The sequence below is a fragment of the Anolis carolinensis genome, chromosome 1, assembly GCF_035594765.1.
Source record: "Anolis carolinensis isolate JA03-04 chromosome 1, rAnoCar3.1.pri, whole genome shotgun sequence".
Lineage (NCBI taxonomy): Eukaryota > Metazoa > Chordata > Lepidosauria > Squamata > Dactyloidae > Anolis > Anolis carolinensis.
Window position 1 is genome coordinate 65,896,824 of NC_085841.1, and position 22,006 is coordinate 65,918,829.

The 22,006-nt window shown below is 40.0% G+C and overlaps 1 protein-coding gene across 3 annotated transcripts in view; it reads left to right on the forward strand.

Moving 5' to 3' along the window:
* Positions 1 to 704: 704 nt before the first annotated feature.
* Positions 705 to 22,006, forward strand: part of frmd1 (FERM domain containing 1) — a 60,850-nt gene continuing 39,548 nt past the window's right edge. The window contains exons 1-2 of one of the 3 annotated variants that reach the window (XM_008124645.3): positions 705 to 955; positions 14,677 to 14,827. The gene's annotated coding sequence lies outside the window, so the exon portion shown is untranslated. Of the gene's footprint in view, positions 956 to 8,901; positions 10,180 to 14,676; positions 14,828 to 22,006 lie in introns of those variants that run through there. The other 2 variants (XM_062976053.1, XM_008124639.3) reach the window with 2 other exon arrangements.

Sequence of the window (22,006 nt, forward strand, 5' to 3'; positions counted from 1 at the left end):
AACATGCCAATGTGAGTAGATCAATAGGTACCGCTCCGGCGGGAAGGTAACAGTGCTCCATGCAGTCTTGCCGGCCACATGACCTTGGAGCTGTCTACGGACAACGCCGGCTCTTCGGCTTAGAAATGGAGATGAGCACCAACCCCCAGAGTCAGACATGACGGGACCTAACGTCAGGGGAAACCTTTACCTTATTTGACATTTATATTCATCTATTGTACATAATGCAATGTTTAACGATATCTAATACATTGTTATTATTCCATTAGTGGGTAGGTACTTGTCAGTTTTCAGAGTGGTTCAGCATTTCTGTGTTCTCAAATAATATGCTGTGTCCTTAGCCTTCTGTTCCAACGAGTGTGGGTGCCTCCCCAAGCTACAACTCCCAAGCCTCCCTAGCATTGAGCCGCAACAGTGAAAGTGGTGTCGAACTGCATTCGTTCTACAGTGTAGATGCACGCCGTCTCGTGCCACGTACGCACTGCAGGGATTTACAAAGCTAAACTATCCCTCCAAGCAAAGCCGCAGCTAAACTACTCGCGGGACCTTCAAGCCCCTCCGGGACTGAGGAACGGGCCAGCCCACCAATCCGCGAAAGGCGCCTCGTGGCCTTGTCCAATAGCCTCGCAGGGATGGGAAAGGGGGCTGAGCTTTTGCCTCTCCCCAGGGCCCCGCCTCTCCACGTGGGGTCCCATTGAGAAAGCGACTCAGTTGGACTCGCTGCTGTTTACAAGCGGAGGCGGGTGAGGAGGAGGCGGAGGCGGGTGGAAGGCAGCGCCCAAAGCCCGGCCAAGAAGATTGCAGGGACTTCGGGAGAGTTTAGGGGGCTGCTAACAGAAAGGGAGCTTCCCGATACCCCCAGTCCCACCGTGGACCGATCTGCGAGGAAAAGGCAGCTCCGTGGGAAGGAGCACGAGCTCAACCTTCGCCCGGCTTTTCCAGGCAGGAGCTTCTGGTAAGTCTGCCCATGGCTGGGCATCTCTCTCTGGATTTGAGGAAGGGGCGTTTGGAGCCGGTGCCACCATTGGCGTAGCTTTTGTTTCCTGCCCCAAACAGGTGGAGAAGGAATGCCGCTCGAACCCACTTTAATTGCTGTGGAATAATGGGGCTTGTAGTTTTACACGGTCTGTAGCCTCCTTTCCTAAAGGGCACTACTGGTGCTTCTGCACTGTGGACTTGATGCGCTTTGAGCCCACTTTAATAGTCATGGTTCGAGGTTGTGGGATTCTGGGAGTTGTAGTTTGGCCCAGACCAGGGGTCCCCAAACTAAGACCCGGGGGCCGAATGCGGCCCTCCAAGGTCATTTACCTGGCCCCCACCCTCAGTTTTATAATATATTTTTATAGCAGTTTTAATAATATAATATATTGTATATACATATAATATTGATAAAAATATTATAATGTTATACAATATAATACTAATAATAATTCCATATAATAATATTAATTATATGTTATATATTACGTATAGTATTACAGTATAGTGGTATAGTTCAATATAGTAATGTATAATGCTAATATTGTGCTATGCTAATAATATAATATATTGTATGTACATACAGCTGCTCTGAGTCCCCTTCAGGGTAAGAAGGGTGGGATATAAATGTAGTAAATAAATGTAGTAAGTAAATAATTAATTAATTTTAGACTTAGGCTCACCCAAATTCTGAAATGACTTGAAGGCACACAACAACAACAACAACAACAATCCTAATTAACTTGACTATCTCATTGGCCAGTAGCAGGCCCACACTTTCCATTGAAATCCTGATCGGTTTATGTTGGTTAAGATTGTTTTCATTTTTAAATATTGTATTGTTCTTTCATTGCTGTTGTTGTTGTTTTGCACTACAAATAAGACATGTGCAGTGTGCATAGGAATTTGTTCGTATTTTTTTTTTCAAATGATAATTCGGCCCCTCCATAGTCTGAAGGATTGTAGACCCGGCCCTTTGCTTTAAAAGTTTGAGGACCCCTGGCCCAGACTGTTGAAGACTCCCGGCATTCCACGGTTTTGAGTAATGGCAACTAAAGTGGGCTCAAAGTGCATCAGGTCTACAGTGAAGATACGCTCCAAGAAAAGATGGCCTCTTGGGGAAGAAAAGAAGCTTTCTGTATGGACCTCATCACACTAGAGCTTGGATCCTCTTTAAATCTGCTTTAAGGAGGGGGCTTTAAACAACTCAGCCAGACAGGCCCTGGGCCTCACCAAACTACAAATCCCAGAATTCTGCAGGCAGCAGAAACTGGATTTCAAGTGGATTAATGACCTAATGTGATGAGGCAGCTAGTCTCTCTTGCTCTGTGGCTTGGTTCTTGGTGAAAAGCAAAGCAAGCCATCAGCTGGGCTGAAGCCCTTTGGGCTTGCCTTCCAAGGACCCCCTCCCAATTAGCTCTCCAGGCTTTGATCCTATTTCAAGGCTTAATCAATCTGCTGGGATAGCCTGATCCAATTAATGGAGCTGTCGGCTAGTAGCCTTAATACGAATCAATGCGCTTCAAATCCTTGCTGTGTTGTTTTTCTCTGATTTTTTTCCCTCCAACGGTTGAATATAGGTCAGTTTAGATTACTGGGAGACAGACCTGTAGCAATGTATTTCTGATAGTTTTAGTTGTCTGTACCTAGTTCATCCTTCCGTATCCACAGATTCTGCACCCACAGATTCCACCATCCATAACTTGAAAACATCCCCACAAAATTCCAAAATGTAATCCTAGATTTTGCCATTTTATATAAAGGACTCCACTTTACTATGCTGTTGTATACAATGAGACTTGAGCATCTATGGATCTTAGTATTTGCTGGAACGAAACCCCAGTGGGTATCAAGAGCATACTGTATTAGATTTTGAGATAGCCTATATCAGATTTACTTCAAAATAAGATACATACAACAAATTTGATGGGAGTTGAGAGTGTACAGTCCCAAAATCGCAGTGTGTAAGTTTTATCTAGCTTTGCAGTTTTTTGTTTTTCCAAAACAGTTTTGAACAATGTTACTATAACAAGGTTAAATGACTTCGCCGCTGAACTTGCTGACCGAAAAGTCAGGGGTTTGAATATAGGGAGCGGGGTGAGCTCCCAGAGTTAGCCCCAGCTTCTGCCAACCTAGCAGTTCAAAAACATGCAAATGTGAGTAGATCAATAGGTACCGCTCCGGCAGGAAGATAACAGCGCCCCATGCAGTCATGCCAGCCACATGACTTTGGAGGTGTCTACGGACAATGCTGGTTCTTTGACTTAGAAGTGGAGATGAGCACCAACCTCCAGAGTCCAACACGACTAGACTTAATGTCAGGGGAAAACCTTTACCTACATACTGTAACAAGAAAAAATAAACAAACTCATTGCAATGGTATCTGTGCTAGAAAAACATTGTTCTCCAGGGCTTAATTCTAACCCCAAAGGAATCTGTGGTCCCTATCAGTCATTTGTTGTTGTGCGCCTTCCATTCATTTCCAATTTATGACAACCCTAAGGTGATTCTATCATTAGGCTTTCTGAGTGCGTGGGACTTGCCCAAGGTCACTCAGTGGGTTTCCAGGCCTGATCCAAAAATCAAACTCTGGTCTCCAGTCTAGTCCAATGAGCAAACTACTACACTACACCGGGCTCCTGAAATTACACAGTCCAACCAAAGAAAAAGTGTATATATATATATATATATTTAGGCCTCTTCTTGGGGTCATTTGGGGCACTGATTCAGAAACTTGCATTGGAAAGACCACTTCAGCTCTGGTTTCTTGACTATGGTTATTGTTTTTTGTTTTGTTTTTATGGACAAGGAAATTGTGACTGGTGTACATATGACATATTTTCTGTGTTTCAAAAACTGGAGCTGATGGGGGAAACATGCCATTTTTGAAACCAGCAGAACAAATATACCCAGAAACAAGACAAACATTTGAGGCACCAAAATATGTTTTGTGCAGTTTTGTTTCAAAAATGTATTATCAAAGTATTCATCAGAGTAACTTGCATCAGTTGGCTTTCTCCAACTTGATGCTTTGGACTACAACTCCTGTCAGCACACACAGTGGTCAATGATGATGGGAATTGTTTGAAATGGTGCCATAGGGGAAGAATCTCTTTTGTCAGGTGTATGGTACATTGCTGCTTTTCTCTCATGCAAAATGATCCCTGGTCTGTTGTACATTATGGGGGTGGGCAGGGGGAGGTTTTTACATCCTGACCCATCTGTTCAACCCCTGGAGGTCATGCCTGTCTCTGCAAGAACTGTAGTAATCTGAAATGATTAAAAACAGAAGTGCAACCTTCAACAAAGTGTTGGAGAGTGCAAAGTGATCCTTTTCAACTGGGCATGTTTTTCCACGAGAATTATCCCTTCCACCTCCATCCATAACTCTTCTTCCTCCACCAGCTCAGCAATGTCAATATTCTGCGGCTACTGAGCATGTTCATTTCTCATTGGACTCTTCTGGAGTTTTGTATCTTCTGGCTTTATCTTAAGGCTTTGTTTTGTGTATTGGCAGAGTGTCCAGGGCCCTAAGTCTGCTAATACTTCCCTCTTTGTGTTGATTAGCAGATCTAGTGCACCGGGGAGGGGGGTACATTTTGGTTTATTTAGGATGAGAACTTACCAGAATTTGCACAATTTGAACGTGGATCAAAATGAATCATTGAAATAATATGATAGAGAGAACAAGGGCAAACATGCTGTCACTGGGATTCCAGTTCCCACTGGTTTTGCTGTTGACACTTGCCTGATGAAATGAGAATGGACACACTTTCAACTAAACATGAGTTGGCTCATTCACATGGTGATTATCACACTCCCTGATGTTCAGGAGCAGTGGTTCTCAACCTGTGGGCCCCCAGATATTTTGGCCTTCAACTCCCAAAAATCTTAACAGCTGGTAAACTAGCTGGGATTTCTGGGAGTTGTAGGCCAAAACACCTGGGAACTCACAGGTTAAGTACCATTGTTCTGGAGGACCTGATGGGTGCATGTATAAAAGTGCATGGATCCCTCCCTTCAAACTTCTTACTGTCAGGTCATGCTCTTGGTCTTGCTGGTTGAGGGATTTGAGGAATTTTAGTACAAAATGGCCCTGCTCCTTCCTCGATTTGCCTTTTTAATAAAGACAGGAATTTGAAATGAATTTTAACTGGTTAATTGCCTTGTGTTCTGTTGATTGTAATAAAAATGTTTATTGATTGATTGTTAGATTGAAATAGATTAAGGACCCCAGATGTAGTGTTAGACCTTTGGATACCCACCTACATTAAAAATAAAGATAATATTGGAATATACTAAAAACAGTGCACATTTATGAATACATTGCTCTCTTTTTAACCTATGCTCACAACAGCAATGCCACGATCATACAGAAGAGGAAAAGGATAGAAATAAGACTAAAAGAAAATAATTTTACATCTTACAAATACAATATTGATATGCAGTCGAAGACTCCACTATAAATTCATCACATACTGTGTACTTCGTTCATTTGGTAAAACTGTTTCTTGCTCAGTTTGGTGAATCAGGTTGCTTCCTTTCTTCTTTATTATGAGTTTCTACATGTCTTCCACTGAGCACGTCTTTCTACAAATTCCTTTGTGTATAATTAATACAAATTAGCGAGAGCAATTTTTACCCGTTTTCCTGTTAGGAGATCTTTATTTTGCATGGGGAGGCAATTCAAATGAATGATAACACTCCAACCTACTACTTCTAGAACAAAATGGTATAGTTCAGAAGGAACTTCATCATAACAGTGCCTCCGTCTCCCAAAAAGGCAGTAGTCGGACTTGTTCAGGACGCGTGTTCTTCCGGATGCATGAACTTTATGATTGGGGAATACAAGAGTGGAATCTTATATTGAGTATGCTGTATAGAGCTTCTGGGATTTGCAGTCCAACATAATCTTGAGTACTATATGATTCTCAATTTTGGAGCAGAGAGATAAAGCTAGCATACAGAGCATACACAACCTCAATTCTCTGACCTTGCCGAGTCCAGCTGTAATGTTTGTACTGGCACTGTTATTTATGTTCAAATACATGTATTGACAGAGATAATTTTGAAACCCTCATGGTGTTGAATTTTGTTCCCAGAGGGTGTCACTATAAAAGGATAAAATGAGGACATTGCCTCTCCAATAAGAAATCTACAAATTAAAACTACTTCTAGTCCCCAAATTTCTAGCATTGCTGAGAGTGAACCATTTAGAGCCACTCACACCTAGGCATTGCCTCTTTACTGTGCTTCCTTGGGTAACTTTGCCACCCCTTCTCTCTCTTTTTTGAATGCCTAGGCTGTATTTATAAATACTTAAATGAAGTATTTTAGTGGGCAGAATTTATATGGGGGGTAGTGTCCTCATTTCTCCGCCCCCCTTTTCATGTGGCTACATTTCTGCCTGTTCCTCTATCCACTTGTTGTCCATGTGAATTCTAGAAAATAAATACATGTAGTCCTCATGCATTCAGGTCTAACTACTATCTTGTTGAGGTGGTCTACCACTGAAAGGAAATGAAAAAAAGGATAGTGGAATACACCAAAATTAGTACATATGGATGTGAGCTATGTTTAATTATTTTCCTGTTACAGGGTAGGTTTGTTGTATGGGGCATAATTCAACCGTAGGGTGATTTTATTTACATCCTAAAGGAACCATATCCCATCTGAGTTGAAAAGTTAAGGAGGATTAGCTCTGGTTAATACATGGATGAGAAAGCACTAATGAATCCCAATTGCTGTAGGCTAAATTTCAAAGGAAGGATCTGGCTTAACCACCTCTGAGTATTCCTTGTCTAAGAAAACTCCATGAAATTCATAAAGTAGCCATAAATCAATAGACAGCTCAAAGACATACACACCATTTTGTACTGCTGATGGGAGAAGGATATTACCCTATGGTTGAATTATCCCCCATCCAACAAACCCACCCTACACCAGGAAAATAACTCGCATCCATATGTACTAATTTTGGTGTATTCCACTATCTTTTTTTCTTCATATGGGTACTTTAAAGAATCTGACCCAATTGAAAAGGAGATAAGGCAAAACCTGAGAGAAGAATGTTCTCTGCCTTGTTTATAATGCAAGGGAGATTTCTTTATCCAGTTCTTTTCAAGGTTCAGCTGCTAGCTGGTCTGCTGCCATATAAAAAAGATCATAATGATCTTATTGTTGAGTACCTGAATCTTGCGCCAATTAGATGCTTAGGTCTGAAACATCCATAATTCCCAGCCAACAGGATTATGACCATGCCAACTAAGAAATAGGAATGATGGGAGTTGGAATCTAATATAGCTGGAGGGCACCACGCCTGGGAAGGCTTCATTAAAACAAACCCTTAACTCAAGTCAAGAAAGACTTGGCAGCTTTGCACTGGGAACTGGCAAAAAACACCTATAGAAAAACTGAACAGACAATGTTAGTCTAATCCTCAGGATTATCTGTCAGGCAATCATATTCTGTTTCTGTAAAATATTTTCAGCAACACTATCAGTATAAAAATATATATTTCTTGATTCTTTTATTATATGGCTCTAGAAAGGCACCAGATCCCATCTGATCTTGGAAACCAAATAGGATCAGCCCTGGTTAGTACTTGGATGGGAGGCCACCAACAAATACTATAGGCTGTATTTTAGAGGATGGAACTGAACTGGCAAAACTACTTCTGAATGTTCCTTGCTTAAGGATACCCTATGAAATTAAATGGGGCAACCATAGGTCAATAGGTGACTTGAACGCACATAGACACGCACACACACCCAGTAGGTTTTGATCCAATCAGGCAGCTTTAGGGAAGCTGGCAGTCTTATTTACTCCAAAAGAAAATAGGCTTAGATCTACAGATATACCTTAGTTAACCAAGTAGATGTGTTCCTAGGCATTAATTCCTTATAGAAAATTTGTTCTAGAGGCAGTAATTCCGTGAAAAGGATAGGGGTAAGTTTCTACCTGACAAGGATGACCCTTCAACATGTTTCAGCATTTTTTTCAAGCTAAAGACCAATAATATATACATGTGAAATGAAACAACCAGGATAAGTAACTTTTCTATAGCTAAATAAGAATATTTTTGAATTTTGTAGAGACCTCCCGAAGGCACCTTCCAAAATGCCTTCAGGGATAACTGTTTCCAGCAACCTTAGCTTTTATTTTAAAGTATATTTTGCTCACTAGACGTAGAGATCTATTATTTCCCCATAACCTTTAGGGTGACTGGTGAGTCACTCTTGCTTGCTCTCCCCCTTTTTTCACTGATTTGTATGCTCACTAATGGATTCTGGAGGCAGCTGCTCTTTACTTTATCTGTTGTAAGCAGGCACATCCTTCTATAGTAGCTAGCACAGAATCCTTTATTAAAGAATGTGAAGGATTTGTTTATTGCATTAATTACTGCAGACATGAAGCTGCAACATGATACTGCAGATACCAAACAACTGTTTCTCCAGCCTAACTTCACAATTCTTCCAGTGCTAGCTAGCACTTCTCATAAACTTCCAGCTAGACTAAAGAGGAAAGGAGGACTGGGAAGCTCTACAATAGTGGTTCTCAACCCTGGGGTCCCCAGATGTTTTTGGCCGACAACTCCCAGAAATCCTAGCCAGTTTACCAACTGTTAGGATTTCTGGAAGTTGAAGGTCAAAAACATCTGGGCACCCCAGGTTGAGAACCACTGGTCTAAAAGGCCTGAATAGGAAAGAGCTTTGGTATATGAAGCTTTGTTAACTTAAGTATGCCTGTATAACTTCTACTTTGCATTTTGAACTGGGAAGGCTATTTTGAACTATAATTCTTAGAAATAACAGCAGCAACAACAACAACAACTTTATTTTTGTTTCTCACATCCATCTCCCCGAAGGGACTTGGGGCAGCTCACATGGGAACAAGCCCAATCAAACATAGGTTTAAAACATAGTTAACAAATTGAGACATCATAGCACATAAAAGGAGCCCCGGTGTGTTAAAGCACTGAGCTGCTGAACTTGCAGACCGAAAGGTCCCAGGTTCAAATCTCGGGAGTGGAATGAGCGCCCGCTCTTAGCCTCAGCTCCTGCCAACCTAGCAGTTCGAAAACATGCCAATGTGAGTAGATCAATAGGTACCGCTCCGGCGGGAAGGTAACGGCGGTTCATGCAGTCATGCCGGCCACATGACCTTGGAGGTGTCTATGGACAACACCGGCTCTTTGGCTTAGAAATGGAGATGAGCACCAACCCCCAGAGTCAGACATGACTGGATTTAATGTCAGGGGAAACCTTTACCCTTAGCACATAAAAACAATATAAAACATATCAGCAGCAGTTTAGGGCCTGAGAACAATAGTTGTCAGGAGTTCAGAGGATTTGGATTTGTACAAGGAACTCAGGGTAGGGCTTACTTGATGGAATCAGGCAGTTATAAAAATGGTGGAGAACCGTGTCAGTAATAATACTAATATCTATAGGACAGACACTGTGATAAAGTGCCATAGCTGAGGTGAGGTATAGTTGTTTTGGCTGAGTGTCTTGTAGGTCTACTTACTTATATACACCTAGCTAGAATGGTAGCCATGCTGGTTATAGAATTTTGGGATTTGCAGTGCAAAAAATTGATTTCCCAAGCTCTGCCCCAAAATCTATTGCCAGTTGGATCATGGTGCAAAATAATATTTAAGAGAAAATGCCATAGAATTGCACAACAAGAAACTCCTAAGCAATTTGATGATTTTTTTTTTTGAGGGGGGTTGTTCTGTGTCAAAATCTGATTTTGCACACAGGTCCTTTTACATACAGATACTGTTGCTGAAGCTTAATCTTAGCAGCTTGATGAAGAAGCAGAGGAAAGGGTTACTTTTTATTCACTATTGTGACCTCGGTTGGATATCAGTTACTTTTGCTGATCTGTTATACTTCCCCTGGATATTTCCCAGTAGACCCTGACCTACCACTGGTCCTTTTCTATTTTGTGATCATTGCGTAAATAAACCCCCCATCCCTGTCCTGTCCCGGCCAAGAAACCTATTGGAATCCTGAGTTGGAATAGTGGAAGATAACTCAATGAGAAGATTGGTGTGTATAGGGGCCCATTGTTTTGCTGGACACCAGAATCTCCTAGACATTCCAGATTCTACCACTTTCTTCTTGGTAGGTTGTCCTTCTTTCTGATACCTCCAAAGAACAGACGTTGCATACGTTAATTCTCGGTGACTCTAAGGTGGGCTACTACTGTTTCGCCCATATGTTTGATGAATGGAAAGGGTAGAGTGAGATTAAGAAACAAAAACTTCTGTAAAAAATAGACAGAGCCAAATTACCAGTGAGTGAAGAGTGCTAATAATGTATGGAGTTTTTAAGATGTTTAGATACAATTTTTTGTTAGGGGGTGGCAATAAATGCAATTTGTTTTCATAAGAAAAAGTGTGTGAAGAACAAGAACTTGAATTGCCACCTCAGCAAAATATTTTCTTGAAACATTTTGGGCAATTCATGCACTTTTCCCCTTGGTATTTCTTGGAGGTCTATCTCATTATTTTCTCTTTGGCTGATTGGTTTGGCAAAAAAGATACAAATTCAATTCATTGTTGAATTGAAGTTTAAATCAAGGGTATTTTGTCTCATTGGGACCTGAATAGCCTAAAGGCAACAAATTCCACCTGATCTTCCAAGTTAAAGAGAGTAAATCCAGTTTAGTACTTGGATGAGAGATCACCTACAAATCCCAGGTTCTGTGGCTAAATTTCAGAGGAATGAACTGGCAAAACTATCTATGGATATTCTTTGCCTAGGAAAGCTATATGATATTCATAAGCTGATAGATGAAGGCAAATATTATACACACACACACACTTGCACTATCATTATGTTCTTAATTATTAGACAGCACCAGCCAGTTTCTTTCAGAAGCTGGCCATTGACTTTGGGAAGGGATGGGAGCTTGAAAAGATGAGGATAAGTGAGACATCAACTAAGCCTGTCGTTTGTATGTTGGGGGCAGGGAAGACTGTGGAAGTGTATGCAGCCAATTGGCTGGACTTTTCCCACAGCACTTAAAGAATAGCATATGGAAAAGTAGATTTACTGTTTAAAGAGCTTGAATCTAAATTAGGCTATGGACAACAGTGTGGTTACTTAAGAAAGAGAAGAGTCAAGACTGACCCCAGTAATTCTGTTGCCCAAGACAAGTGATCAGATGGCACTCACTTCTCCACATTTAGTAGCTGACTATATTGGCAGTTGAAATTTGTCCCTGGTAATGGATAGTGTCAACAATGCACCTGAAGATAGCAGACTAGGCACTCCTTTATACAACATAATTGTGGGGCTGAGATTCAACTGCCATTGGTTGCCATATTGTTGTAAACTGCCCTGACTCCCTTCGGGGAGATAGGGCGGTCTATAAATTATTATTATTATTATTATTATTATTATTATTATTATTGGCTTATCAAGTGGTATCACTAGGAGGTGCAGGCAGTGTGAGCTTCAATGGATGACACTATCAAAGAGGAGAGGGTGACATCAGTATGGCTGTCCATATAATGTTTGTGCAGTGTTTCAGAAAAAAAAAGTTTTAATTAAAATGATCCCTAAGGATTTTATGTAAATCCAGTTAAAATGAACTGTATCTGTAGCTTCAAGGATAAAACCCTATGCCTATTTAGTTTTTTAATCTTCTAAGGCGCATACACTTTTCTGGATTTTTTGTTTGTTTGTTTGTTGTTGTTTTTTTGCTATAGTGTTGTGGCCTGCTTAGGTATAGTGCGAGGCCTATGGGGTTGACACCATGCCTTACTGCTCTGGGTGACATCAACCCTAGTGATGCCAACGATTATATCCCATGGAATCCAGGATTTTGTGAGGTCTCTGAGCAATCATTCTGGATAATGCTTCCTAAACTACAGATCTCAGGATTCTGTAGGATGAATTTCTGATTTCCCATGTAGGTGATTGGGAACAGAATCTGTGATTCACACCACATTCTTCTCCAAAAAAGAAAGAAACACTATAGAGCTACTTGCTGGCTCTCTCAAATATCTTCCACTTGATTTCCTTATCTCATGTTGCCTAGGTAGGACTGATCCTGGGAGCAAAGGTAGCAAAGGAAAAAATGTTAATAGATTCAAGGCTACATTTCAGTTGCATATGTGACTCACTACAGAGTTTAACACAAAGATTTCAGGGATTTGTGGTTTGTGAGCTGGGAATTGAAGCAAAAAACAGGGAATGCTAAGCATTAGGGGATCAAATTCCATGAGCATCTATCAAGCTAAAGAGATGCAAACTGCAATGCTTCTAACAATCCTGATTGCTAAACAAGAGGCCTGATTTTTTGGTCCATGACTTCAAAAAGCGATACTGAGCAACCTTCTGTAACCCTTGGGTGGAGTGGGGGTGGAGGGCTCAGATCAAACCAAATTGGAGTGAGTATAAGCTCTGTTGTTCCAAGTATCTTAAGTAAAATGGATTATGAATTGGCATCTGTCTGTTGTGTCTGACACTTGGCTTCCAGCTCAGTTTAGGGTAATGTAAATGAATTGCTGGTGCAGGGAAAGCTTTCTGCAGTGCAGCGATGATTCTTAGGTATTGTTCCAATTCACTATCTTTTTTTGTTTTCTTGCAGTAACACTTGAGAGGATTTCTTTTGAAAGAGGGCAGGGGATTCCATGCCTCTGAAAAAAACTTTTTATAAATGTGAATTGCTATAGTTTCCCCAATTTCTACTTCCATCCCCTATATTTAATCATTTTTGCATATACAGCACTGTAGTGTGCCCATTATGTTTTCTGTAATGCCCAATTGCATCACACTTCAAAATAAAAAAAAATGGTTAGCAAAATTACCATGTTCTAGACTATTTACAGTGCACTATCTTTTTACACACAAAGATCAGGGGGGTGTATTGTACATCTAGTGCTACCATTCATTTCATCCTGAAATTTTGCTATGTTTCTGTTGCTTGATGTCTAAGAGTTTTTGGTGCCACCCTAAAGACTAAATGACACAAGCTTTTGATGGCACAACCCACTTCTTCAAATAGGCACATTAATGTTTAAGTCATTTTTTAAACTTTCTAGGAGAATTGGAGGAATTTATGTTGCATTTTTGTAAAGTACAGCTTTCTCTGCGGCTGCTATTATTTTCCATATTTATCATTTCCTGTTCATTGGGCCTTATTTTTTATTCATACCTTCCACAGTTAAAAACTGGAATTAACTGAAGCCTTCTCATTTTTTTTTTTTGAATGGTTGTTTTTCTATCCCCCTTCCCCCCTCATCTTTCTCAGGTAATTGTAGAGGTTGCCTGTCTAAACATATAGCAAGGACGTGGTCACTGTGTCTTTCTTCTTCTTCTGAGGCTGCCTGCTATTAAGACCTTTGCACTTAGCTGGCTTATTCTGGACTGATGAGCTATGCTTCTCCATTCTGTAGTTTTTCCCATAAATTATCACCACATTTTAAGAGGCAGGGATGCAAGGCACTGAGAAGCTACTCACAGGTTTTGTCAGTAATGGCATTGTTGGATTGTCTTTGTGTGGAAAATGTTTTCTTCTTTCAGATTGTTCCCGAATGAGCTAGGTGCTTTTGTATTGATGCAAGAAATGATGTCAGATGTAAAAAGAACATTTTGTTTCCCTATTTAGACTGCTCAAGGCTTTTCTGTAAAGACAGTATTGCTATCTGATCCTTAAGCCTTACCATAAGAGTGCCAGACTGTAGTCCTCCAGCTATTGGACTCCAGACCATGGCAATCTCTCTTTTTTCCAGAAAATCTTAAACATTTTCTGCTCTGTCTATTCTTCTTGCTTAACTCTAGTGAATCTCATGATTGGTTCAATGTATGATAGACAGTGTTGAAACAAGGGTTTGTTGCATCTTGTTGATTAATTGACAGGTTGTTGCATCTTGTTGATTAATTCACCAGCATTTCTGTTGTGATCCTTAACTTGTATTGCTAGATATCTCAGCATTTCACCACTGCTTATGGTGACCCTATGAATGGGAAACCTGCTAAAGACTGGCAGTTCACCCATGATGGGATCTTCCTCTTCTCCTATTCCTTCAGTTTTGCCTAGCAGTTGTAAGTTTTCATGACTTGGAAGAACCCTAAAGTGATAATCTTGTCATGGGATTTTCTTGGCAAGGTTTGTTTAGAGTAGTAGTTCTCAACCTGTGGGTCCCTAGGTGTTTTGGCCTACCCAGAAATCCCAGCCAGTTTACCAGATGTTAGGATTTCTGGGAGTTAAACGCCCACACACCTGGGGACCCACAGGTTGAGAACCACTGGTTTAGAGAGAATTCACAATTGCCTTCTTCTGAGGCTCAGATTATGACTTGCTCAAGATTACCCAGTGGGTTTCAGTGACTGAGTGAGGGGACAAACCCTGGTCTCCTACAGTCCTAGTCCAGGCTGGCTCTCAGGATGTTCATATATACCAGCAAAGTTGTGTTTGTTTATTTGCATAATGGATTATTCTCCAACTCACCTAGTCAAAATGACAATAAATTATTGTGTGTGTGTACACATACACTCTCATCATGGACTATGGATTGCACATAATGCAGGCTCTGAGGAAGCATGCCCTTTGCACTTAATTTAAGAGTTGTGTTACTTGTTTGATGCCAAGGGCCCTACTGAGAGGTCCTGGAATGAATTGCCCACTATAGTTCCTGGATAAAGATGGAAGCTATAATACTTGTATTTATATTAACAGGAATGCCATTCCTACTTATCTTCTGGTGCTGGACCATTTTGATCCATACAGTCATCATATTTTTCAAGTTTACATCAAAAAATAAAGATGAACTTTCAAAGAAACAGAAAGATGGTATGGAATTGTAGGTCTCAAATCAAAGGCTCCATAGGTAAGTACATCTAGAATGCAGTTTCAGCCCACAGAGGCCCTATGAGTGAGTCTTGTAACTCAATATTTTGTTAAGGTCTCTGTTGTGGAAGATTTGCAATCCCCACTCCCACCCAGGTGTACAAGGGGCATTGTACTGTCTGTTTCTTTCTCTCCTGGATGCAACCTGCAGACCAACAGCTGATGGCTTACAGACCAATATAGATCCAGGGATCTTTGCTTTGAAACCGTTTTCCTGGAGTGAGAGTCCTTCAGTGACCAGTGGTACCACCCACACTCAAAAAGGAGGAATCTGCAGGTTTAAGGATTCCCCGGGATATACAGAAATATCTCATGTCCCATGCAGACCATAAAGAAAAGAACATGTACAACCTCAGTGAAGACTGAGCTTTTTAGTGACCATAGAAAGTTGGAGAAAAGAAAAGAATGGAAACCAGGGGGATAGACCTTGGAATATGCTGGAAGAGGGCATGCCTAGAAGAAAGAATTCTTCTCACTAACATTATTGCAGATCCTTCTTGTAATGCTGTTTCAGAATGATTCAATGTCATTCCATACTGTGAGGCATTTATTTGTACAAGCTCACTGTATGGAATGATATGTATCCCCCATGATCCCCATGATTTACATATGTGTGCACTCATAGACAGAACACCTTGCAAGCCTCACAAACTGCTGCCTTGTGGAGATGTTTCTGACATAATTGATGGAAGGGCAGGATGTGGAGAGTTGCCCTATGAAGATTACTTACAAATGTGCCTTCAGTTCTTTCTTAGTCAGTGCAGGGTAATTACCTCAAGAGTTTGTGGTGACGGGGGAAGACCATGTTAATGGTGTACCCCAACCTCTGAAAAGCACCCTATCACTTAGCATGTTTAGCAGCTGTACATAGAAGAGTAATGAGGCTAGTTGTTGCTACAATACAAAAAATGGAGCAGACTGGGGATTGGAGGTATTTCTTGGTATTATCTAGTTGATACAAAGTGGGAAAATATTTTCTTCAGCAAAAAGTCAAAAATTTTAAATGCTTGAACCCAGAACAGTCGTTGCCCATTCCAATTTCTAATGGCATCCAAAATGTAGAAACTGGGAAGATTCCTGAAATCTCTCTCCCTCAGATCCCAGCTCTTTTGTAAATGTCTGTTAATGCCCTTGTGTGAAATGTTGTACCTACCTTTTTAAGGAGATAGTTTTTAGCTGTCAATGCTACTCGCTGACCCTGAAATTACCTATCCTAATTCTCATTTGATTTATTGAGGTGACTGCCAGTCACCATTCATAGGTTCCAGAGGCTACAAGGTTAAGAATTCTAATTCATCATCTGAGCATCTCTGACATAATGCAGACAAGTTTCAGCTGCCTTCCTTTATCTGGAAACCAAATGACACCCATCAGCCCTATCTGTTCCCTGTCCTGTCCTGACCTCCATGCTAGTAGAGAAGGACTAGCGGATTGGTGATAGATGAGGCATGTTTAGAGGTCACTTGTTGGTCACCCCACATTTTTGTTGTATGACTAGAATATGAGTAATAGATTTTAAGAAAGCATCTCTGTCTTAGAGTGGGCAAAATCATAGCCCTCCAAATGAAATTCCGACTAAATTTTCCAGTAGTAAAGATTATTTGGAGTTAGAATCATAGAAGCATAAAGGTGGAAGAGACCACAAGTACCATTCAGTTCAACTCTCTGCTATGTTGGAATCCCAACAGATGGCCATCAGCTTATGTTTAAAGATCTCCAGAGAAGGAGACTCCACCACACTCCAAGGCTATGTATTGCACTATCATACAACTTTTACCATTATGAAGTTTTTTCTAATGTTTAGGTATGATTTTTCCTGTAATTTGAATCTACATATCCTAACCTCTGGAGCATCAGAAACCTGGCTCCATCTTTAATATCACATCCTTTAAAATATTTAAACGTGGAGTTGGAGTTAAACAAAATCTGGAAGGCCACACTTTGCCTATCTCTGCCTGTCTCTTTTAAGAAATACTGATTTTCTGTTATTCTAGTTCCATAAGAATTCCACAAGTCTAGAGAAGATTGGAAAGGTACCTTCACTGGAGGCATTTAACCAGAGCCTAAATAACTCTGTGTCAATGATGCTGTATTTACACCCTACATCAAGCCTGCACAACATGTTTCCCTCCAGTTTGTGCAGGCCTGCCCTACATTGTCAATCCTGCACTGAGCCAGAAAGTTGAATAGGTGACTTCTGAGTTCTCTTCCAGTTATGTTTCTAGTTTTATAACAGAAATATAGACATTAATGCCCTAGGTCAGAGTTGCCTATCCTGTGTACTTGTAACACACAGCATGAGCATTAATCAGATCAAACTAAATTGAAATAGAGGTTTTATGACTGTATGATGATGCTATATAAAAACAGGGTATTTGAAAAAGATGACCTGATTTGAAATGGTTATATCTCTGCAACCATGAATGATGAGTTTGATGAGCAAGTCTTCAGACTTTGCTTCCAAGAGATGGCATGTCCTATGTTCACAATATTTTGAAGGACGAGGTACTGAGAAAAATTAATAAATGTTCCACTTGTAACCTGAAGATTGATAATTTGCTGATAAAAGTTTAATGCCAATTTCCAGAAAAGCTATCCCCAGAATCTAAATACTTTCTAGAACTAGAATGTTTGGAAACATATCCACCACAGACATTAGCATAGATAGGAATTGCTTTGAAGCAATGCTGGAATGGAACTGATAATTTCCCTTTGTCTCTCAGGTATGTGTCATCAATTCTGCCTCTGTGTTCACCACCAGTCCTTATCATCTCTGCTTTGTGCTCTCTGAAATTTGGTTAATATGAAGTATTATCTAGAAGATTGAAGTAGAAAGTGTAGAAACTATTCATTTTGGAGAACAGTCTATTCTAAAAGCAATAAAGTTCTACCAAATGATACCTTTATTCAAATGGTTGTTGTTTTAGATATGAGTGAAGAATAATTGTGGGGCCTTTTAACAGCCCTCACTCATCACCTTATCACAGGGCCGCCAAAGGTGCTCCACTTCGTAAAGAGGTGTGGGGAACCCGGCATCCCTCACCCCACATCACCCAGCTCCAGCTGAGGGTAATCATATGGGGGGAAGTGTGAGCATGTGGCTTCCCTCCATGGATTCCAGTGGCAACACAGAAGCCCTCCTATGTTGCCCTGGTGGTGGCATGTGCTGTCTCCACCTTCCTTCACCCACAGAGTCGCACCGACATCATTAGATGGGAGCTGGCTGGCTAATTTGGCGCATGCCGCTGCATTTAGCCCTGTGTGAAGAGGTTGTCACCTGGGATTAACTATTGGGTTGAGACCTAGACTTGGGGCTCTCTGTATAAATATTTGTCAGTATTGGACACTCCTGAACACAAGGAGGAATATGTGATGTGTCTTTTAGTATTGTGATGCTCTATTCCAAAGTAGTTGAACCCTATAGGACATAAGAAATGTCTCTTTTGATACAATGTCGGTTTAGTACCTGACTTCCTGGATGACATGTTATTACAGTAACAAGGTTATAATTTAAAATTAATATTATCACAGATTCAGCAATAAAAGAGCCTGGTTTAATGTTATGTATGTAACATGTTATGTTATGTATATCTATTGGTTAACAAATGTAGCCAAGTAGTCTTGATTAGATAAAGTGTAATCATTCATTCATCATTGCATGTTAGATTACAGAAAACATATAAAATACAAAAGTCTATAAAATCACAATTAAAAATACACTTAACTGTCACCTCCCAGTGCAAACTAGCTCAGTTTCTCAAGTCACAAATGAAAAGCAAACTCAAAAAGTATTTTCACTTTAGTGTATTCATTTCTGTCATAAATATAATATGTTCCAGTGCCATATGAAGCAATATCAACATTCCAAAGAATGCTTTCCTTTGTTTTAAATTCCATTATAAATCTTAAGTTATTTTTTACATTAGAACACTGTGCATTTTTTTCTTTTCCATTTTCCTGTGTTTATTCCAATACTGAAGCCCTAGGTAGGGGGCTACAATCAACCCAACTGCCTCCCATTTTACGAATCTGCCTTTTTGTGGATGCTCTTCCAGAACTGTGTGTATTTGGGGTTGCCAAGAATGCTTTTGTGAATGGTGACATGACACCAATGATGCCATTTGAGATTGCTGAAATAAAACTTTGACAGCTCTTAAGAGATTTGTTTTTGAGATGCTGAAACCGGATAGCTCTAGAAGACGTTTTTAAACATAGCGGGCAAGGCAGTCTTATATCTGCTTAATCAGGTAGAAGCATCACTGTATCCAGTATTACTTACTCCTTCATAAATTTAGTTAGGGTTATAGTTTTAACAGTAAGCGAGCCCTTCTGTGTTTCATGCCACCAATTCATTTCCTGGCAGGAATGACATTTCCTGCCAGTCGTTGTCATTATGAAAGTGTTCTGTCCATGTACAAGTTAACAATATAAACTCCCTTTTTCTAGGTTAATAGAGAACATTTATGGGTGGAAATTCACACATGCTTGTTACGTGTTTTTTAATTGTATGTTTTGCAGATATTTTCATGGGAGAAACATTTTTGTTCCAAGTTACTCTCCACTCTAAGGAAACTATTATTTTTCACCTTTCTACTTTACTTAAGTTATTTTTTGTAATACCTGCCAGAAGGTAGACTGGAGGATGATAAGAATATAGTAATTTAGCTGAATGCTATGTTGACCACCTGCACTTTAATGAAAAGTTGATGATGACAAAACTATTCAGCATTCTATTAATTTAGCATAATTGTAGTTGCACTCTGACTTCTCCATTCTCACAACTTGACAAGATAGACGTTGCCTAAGCCTATTTTAAGAATTATATATTCTTCAAATCAGTGTAATTCCTCATGAGCACTGAGTCTAGAACAAAGCTCCATTGGGCAGAAGAATGTTAATGTTAAAAACAGTTCATGAGCTCAGAATGTCTAATTACTTATTACCCTCTCTGGCCATAGTTAAACTGTCCTGTGTGCCTGCCCACAAGTTTTTTTATACCTGCCTTGGGTTGACACTTCAACCAACTCACTTGGCTTGTAGACCTCAGAACAACACAACTCAACAAAGACCTCACAGTCATATTGTTGCTTTTCCCATGCTCAAACATGCCTTCTTCCATGGTGTTCTATAGCTTGGGCTTTACTGTGCCACCCATAATGCTGCCTACTTTGTATGGATTCCTCAAAACCATTCCATGATACTTGGTGTTCTCATAGTACAAAATTGAATCAGTGGGTTGGCTTTTAAAAAATCATATTGGGTGGCTGTTAAATCAGTATTCTCCTTCAACTAAAGAACTCCCCTGTTGAGCAGGATAATTTCAAAGCTTGTTGTCATGTACACAGCTACCATTTCAAATAACAAGCCTCATTTTATTCATGTTACCATAATAATTGTAGCCAGAAAGTTCGTATGACCAAGGCTAATGAGAGTTGATGCTACAGTAGGCTGACTGCCTGAATCTGAAATGATATGAAAATGTGGGTCCTGCTTTATACCAAATATATTTATTATGGATAATGCAGAGCTGAGAATGTTGTTAATGTGGGACAATGTTGACAAATGTTACATTTGTGCTACTTCTCTTGACATCCTCCAGCCATGATATCCAGTGATAGTTGGCAGATTCTGAGTAATGTGGTCCAAAAATATGTTTTCTAACTCAGAAATGAACAGCAAACCAAAAGATGTAAGACTATACTAGATGGTCTCTTTGACCCATTCCAGATAGCAGGTCTAGGGTTGCTTATGTGCAAGGTCATTTAAGAGCACTTCCAGCCGGGTCAAAATGTGGCACAAATAAGTTGGGCTTGCAGAGGGTTCTCATTGTAATTTTTTCCATTTATGTTTCCATTTAGCCACCTATGTGTTTGTGGCTCCGTTTATTTACAGCCCAGATCAGCTGTTTAAGGATTTTAAAATGTGCATATGCCCTGAAGCAGTCCATATCAGAATATATGAACAAAATCACATGCTTTCCTTGACTGCTTTCCTCATATTTACAGTGATGCAAATATGTGCATTTTTAGGCTGAAATCGGGCTTTAAATGTACCTTTTTAGCACGTGTTTTTCAGCTGTTAATCCGAACCAGCTCACATTTTGTGAGGTGTCATTTAGCCACCCCCTCTTTTATCCCAGTTTCTTCAGTATTTAAGGGCATATGTAGAAGGGCCCTAAGTTTGCAGTTTACCTGCAAGTGATCCCTATTAAATTCATCAGGGCTTACAATACTGCAGCTTAATGTTCTGAATTACAGTGTTCCTACAACCTGTATATTATGTTTAATTTGAACAGTCAACAGAATGTAACATTGCATAATGGGAGTCCTTCTGGACTATCTAGTGCAACATTTTGTTCCCAGAATTGCAAAGCAGATGCCTGTGGGAAGCCCTCTTCTGAGGAATACTGATGGGAAATCTTCTCAGAGATGTAAAGAACATAAGGAACTGTGCAGGTGGGGGGTGTCTTTCTGTTTCTGAGGAAGTATAAGTTAGTCCCTGAGAGGGCAATTATATTTTGATGCACACTTTCTTGGAGTTTCAGTAACTTAAAAAAAAGTCTGTGCACACAAAGTGTCAACAAAAGTGCTTGGAGACAAATGAATGTCTTTTGTTCTTCCTTTAATTTTTTTTTCTACAATGCATTTGCTGAGCTTTTAGGGATTAATTGAGGTGAGAGGGTCAGAATCCACAATAAATACAACCATGACATATGGACAGTCTAAAGCCATCTGTATAGAAATGTATGTGTTGCTTTCAGGTTCACAAACTAATTGAGCTGTTTTTGGTTGCTGAGCTTTATCACATGTGCTGGTACTATCCACTCAGGCTTAATTATTAAAAAGAAGCTATTATGCCTTTAAAAACTAGGAAGGATTATATTTTTGTCTTCTGTTAACCTCTTTATTATGATTGCATTACATGAGTAATATGTGAGTTGCTCACTTTAATATGACCTGTCTGCTATTTAGTTATTATTGTATTCATTCTTCATCTTTAGATCCAACATACCATATCCCAAGAATGTTATAGTCTTAATTGTCTTAGTTTATTCTTACTACAACCCTGTGGGATCAATTAGGCTGAAAGATCATGGCCTTGATTCTGTCAGAAGTTAGTGGGAGGGAGATGTCCTGCTTGTTTCTTTCCTCTTAATCCC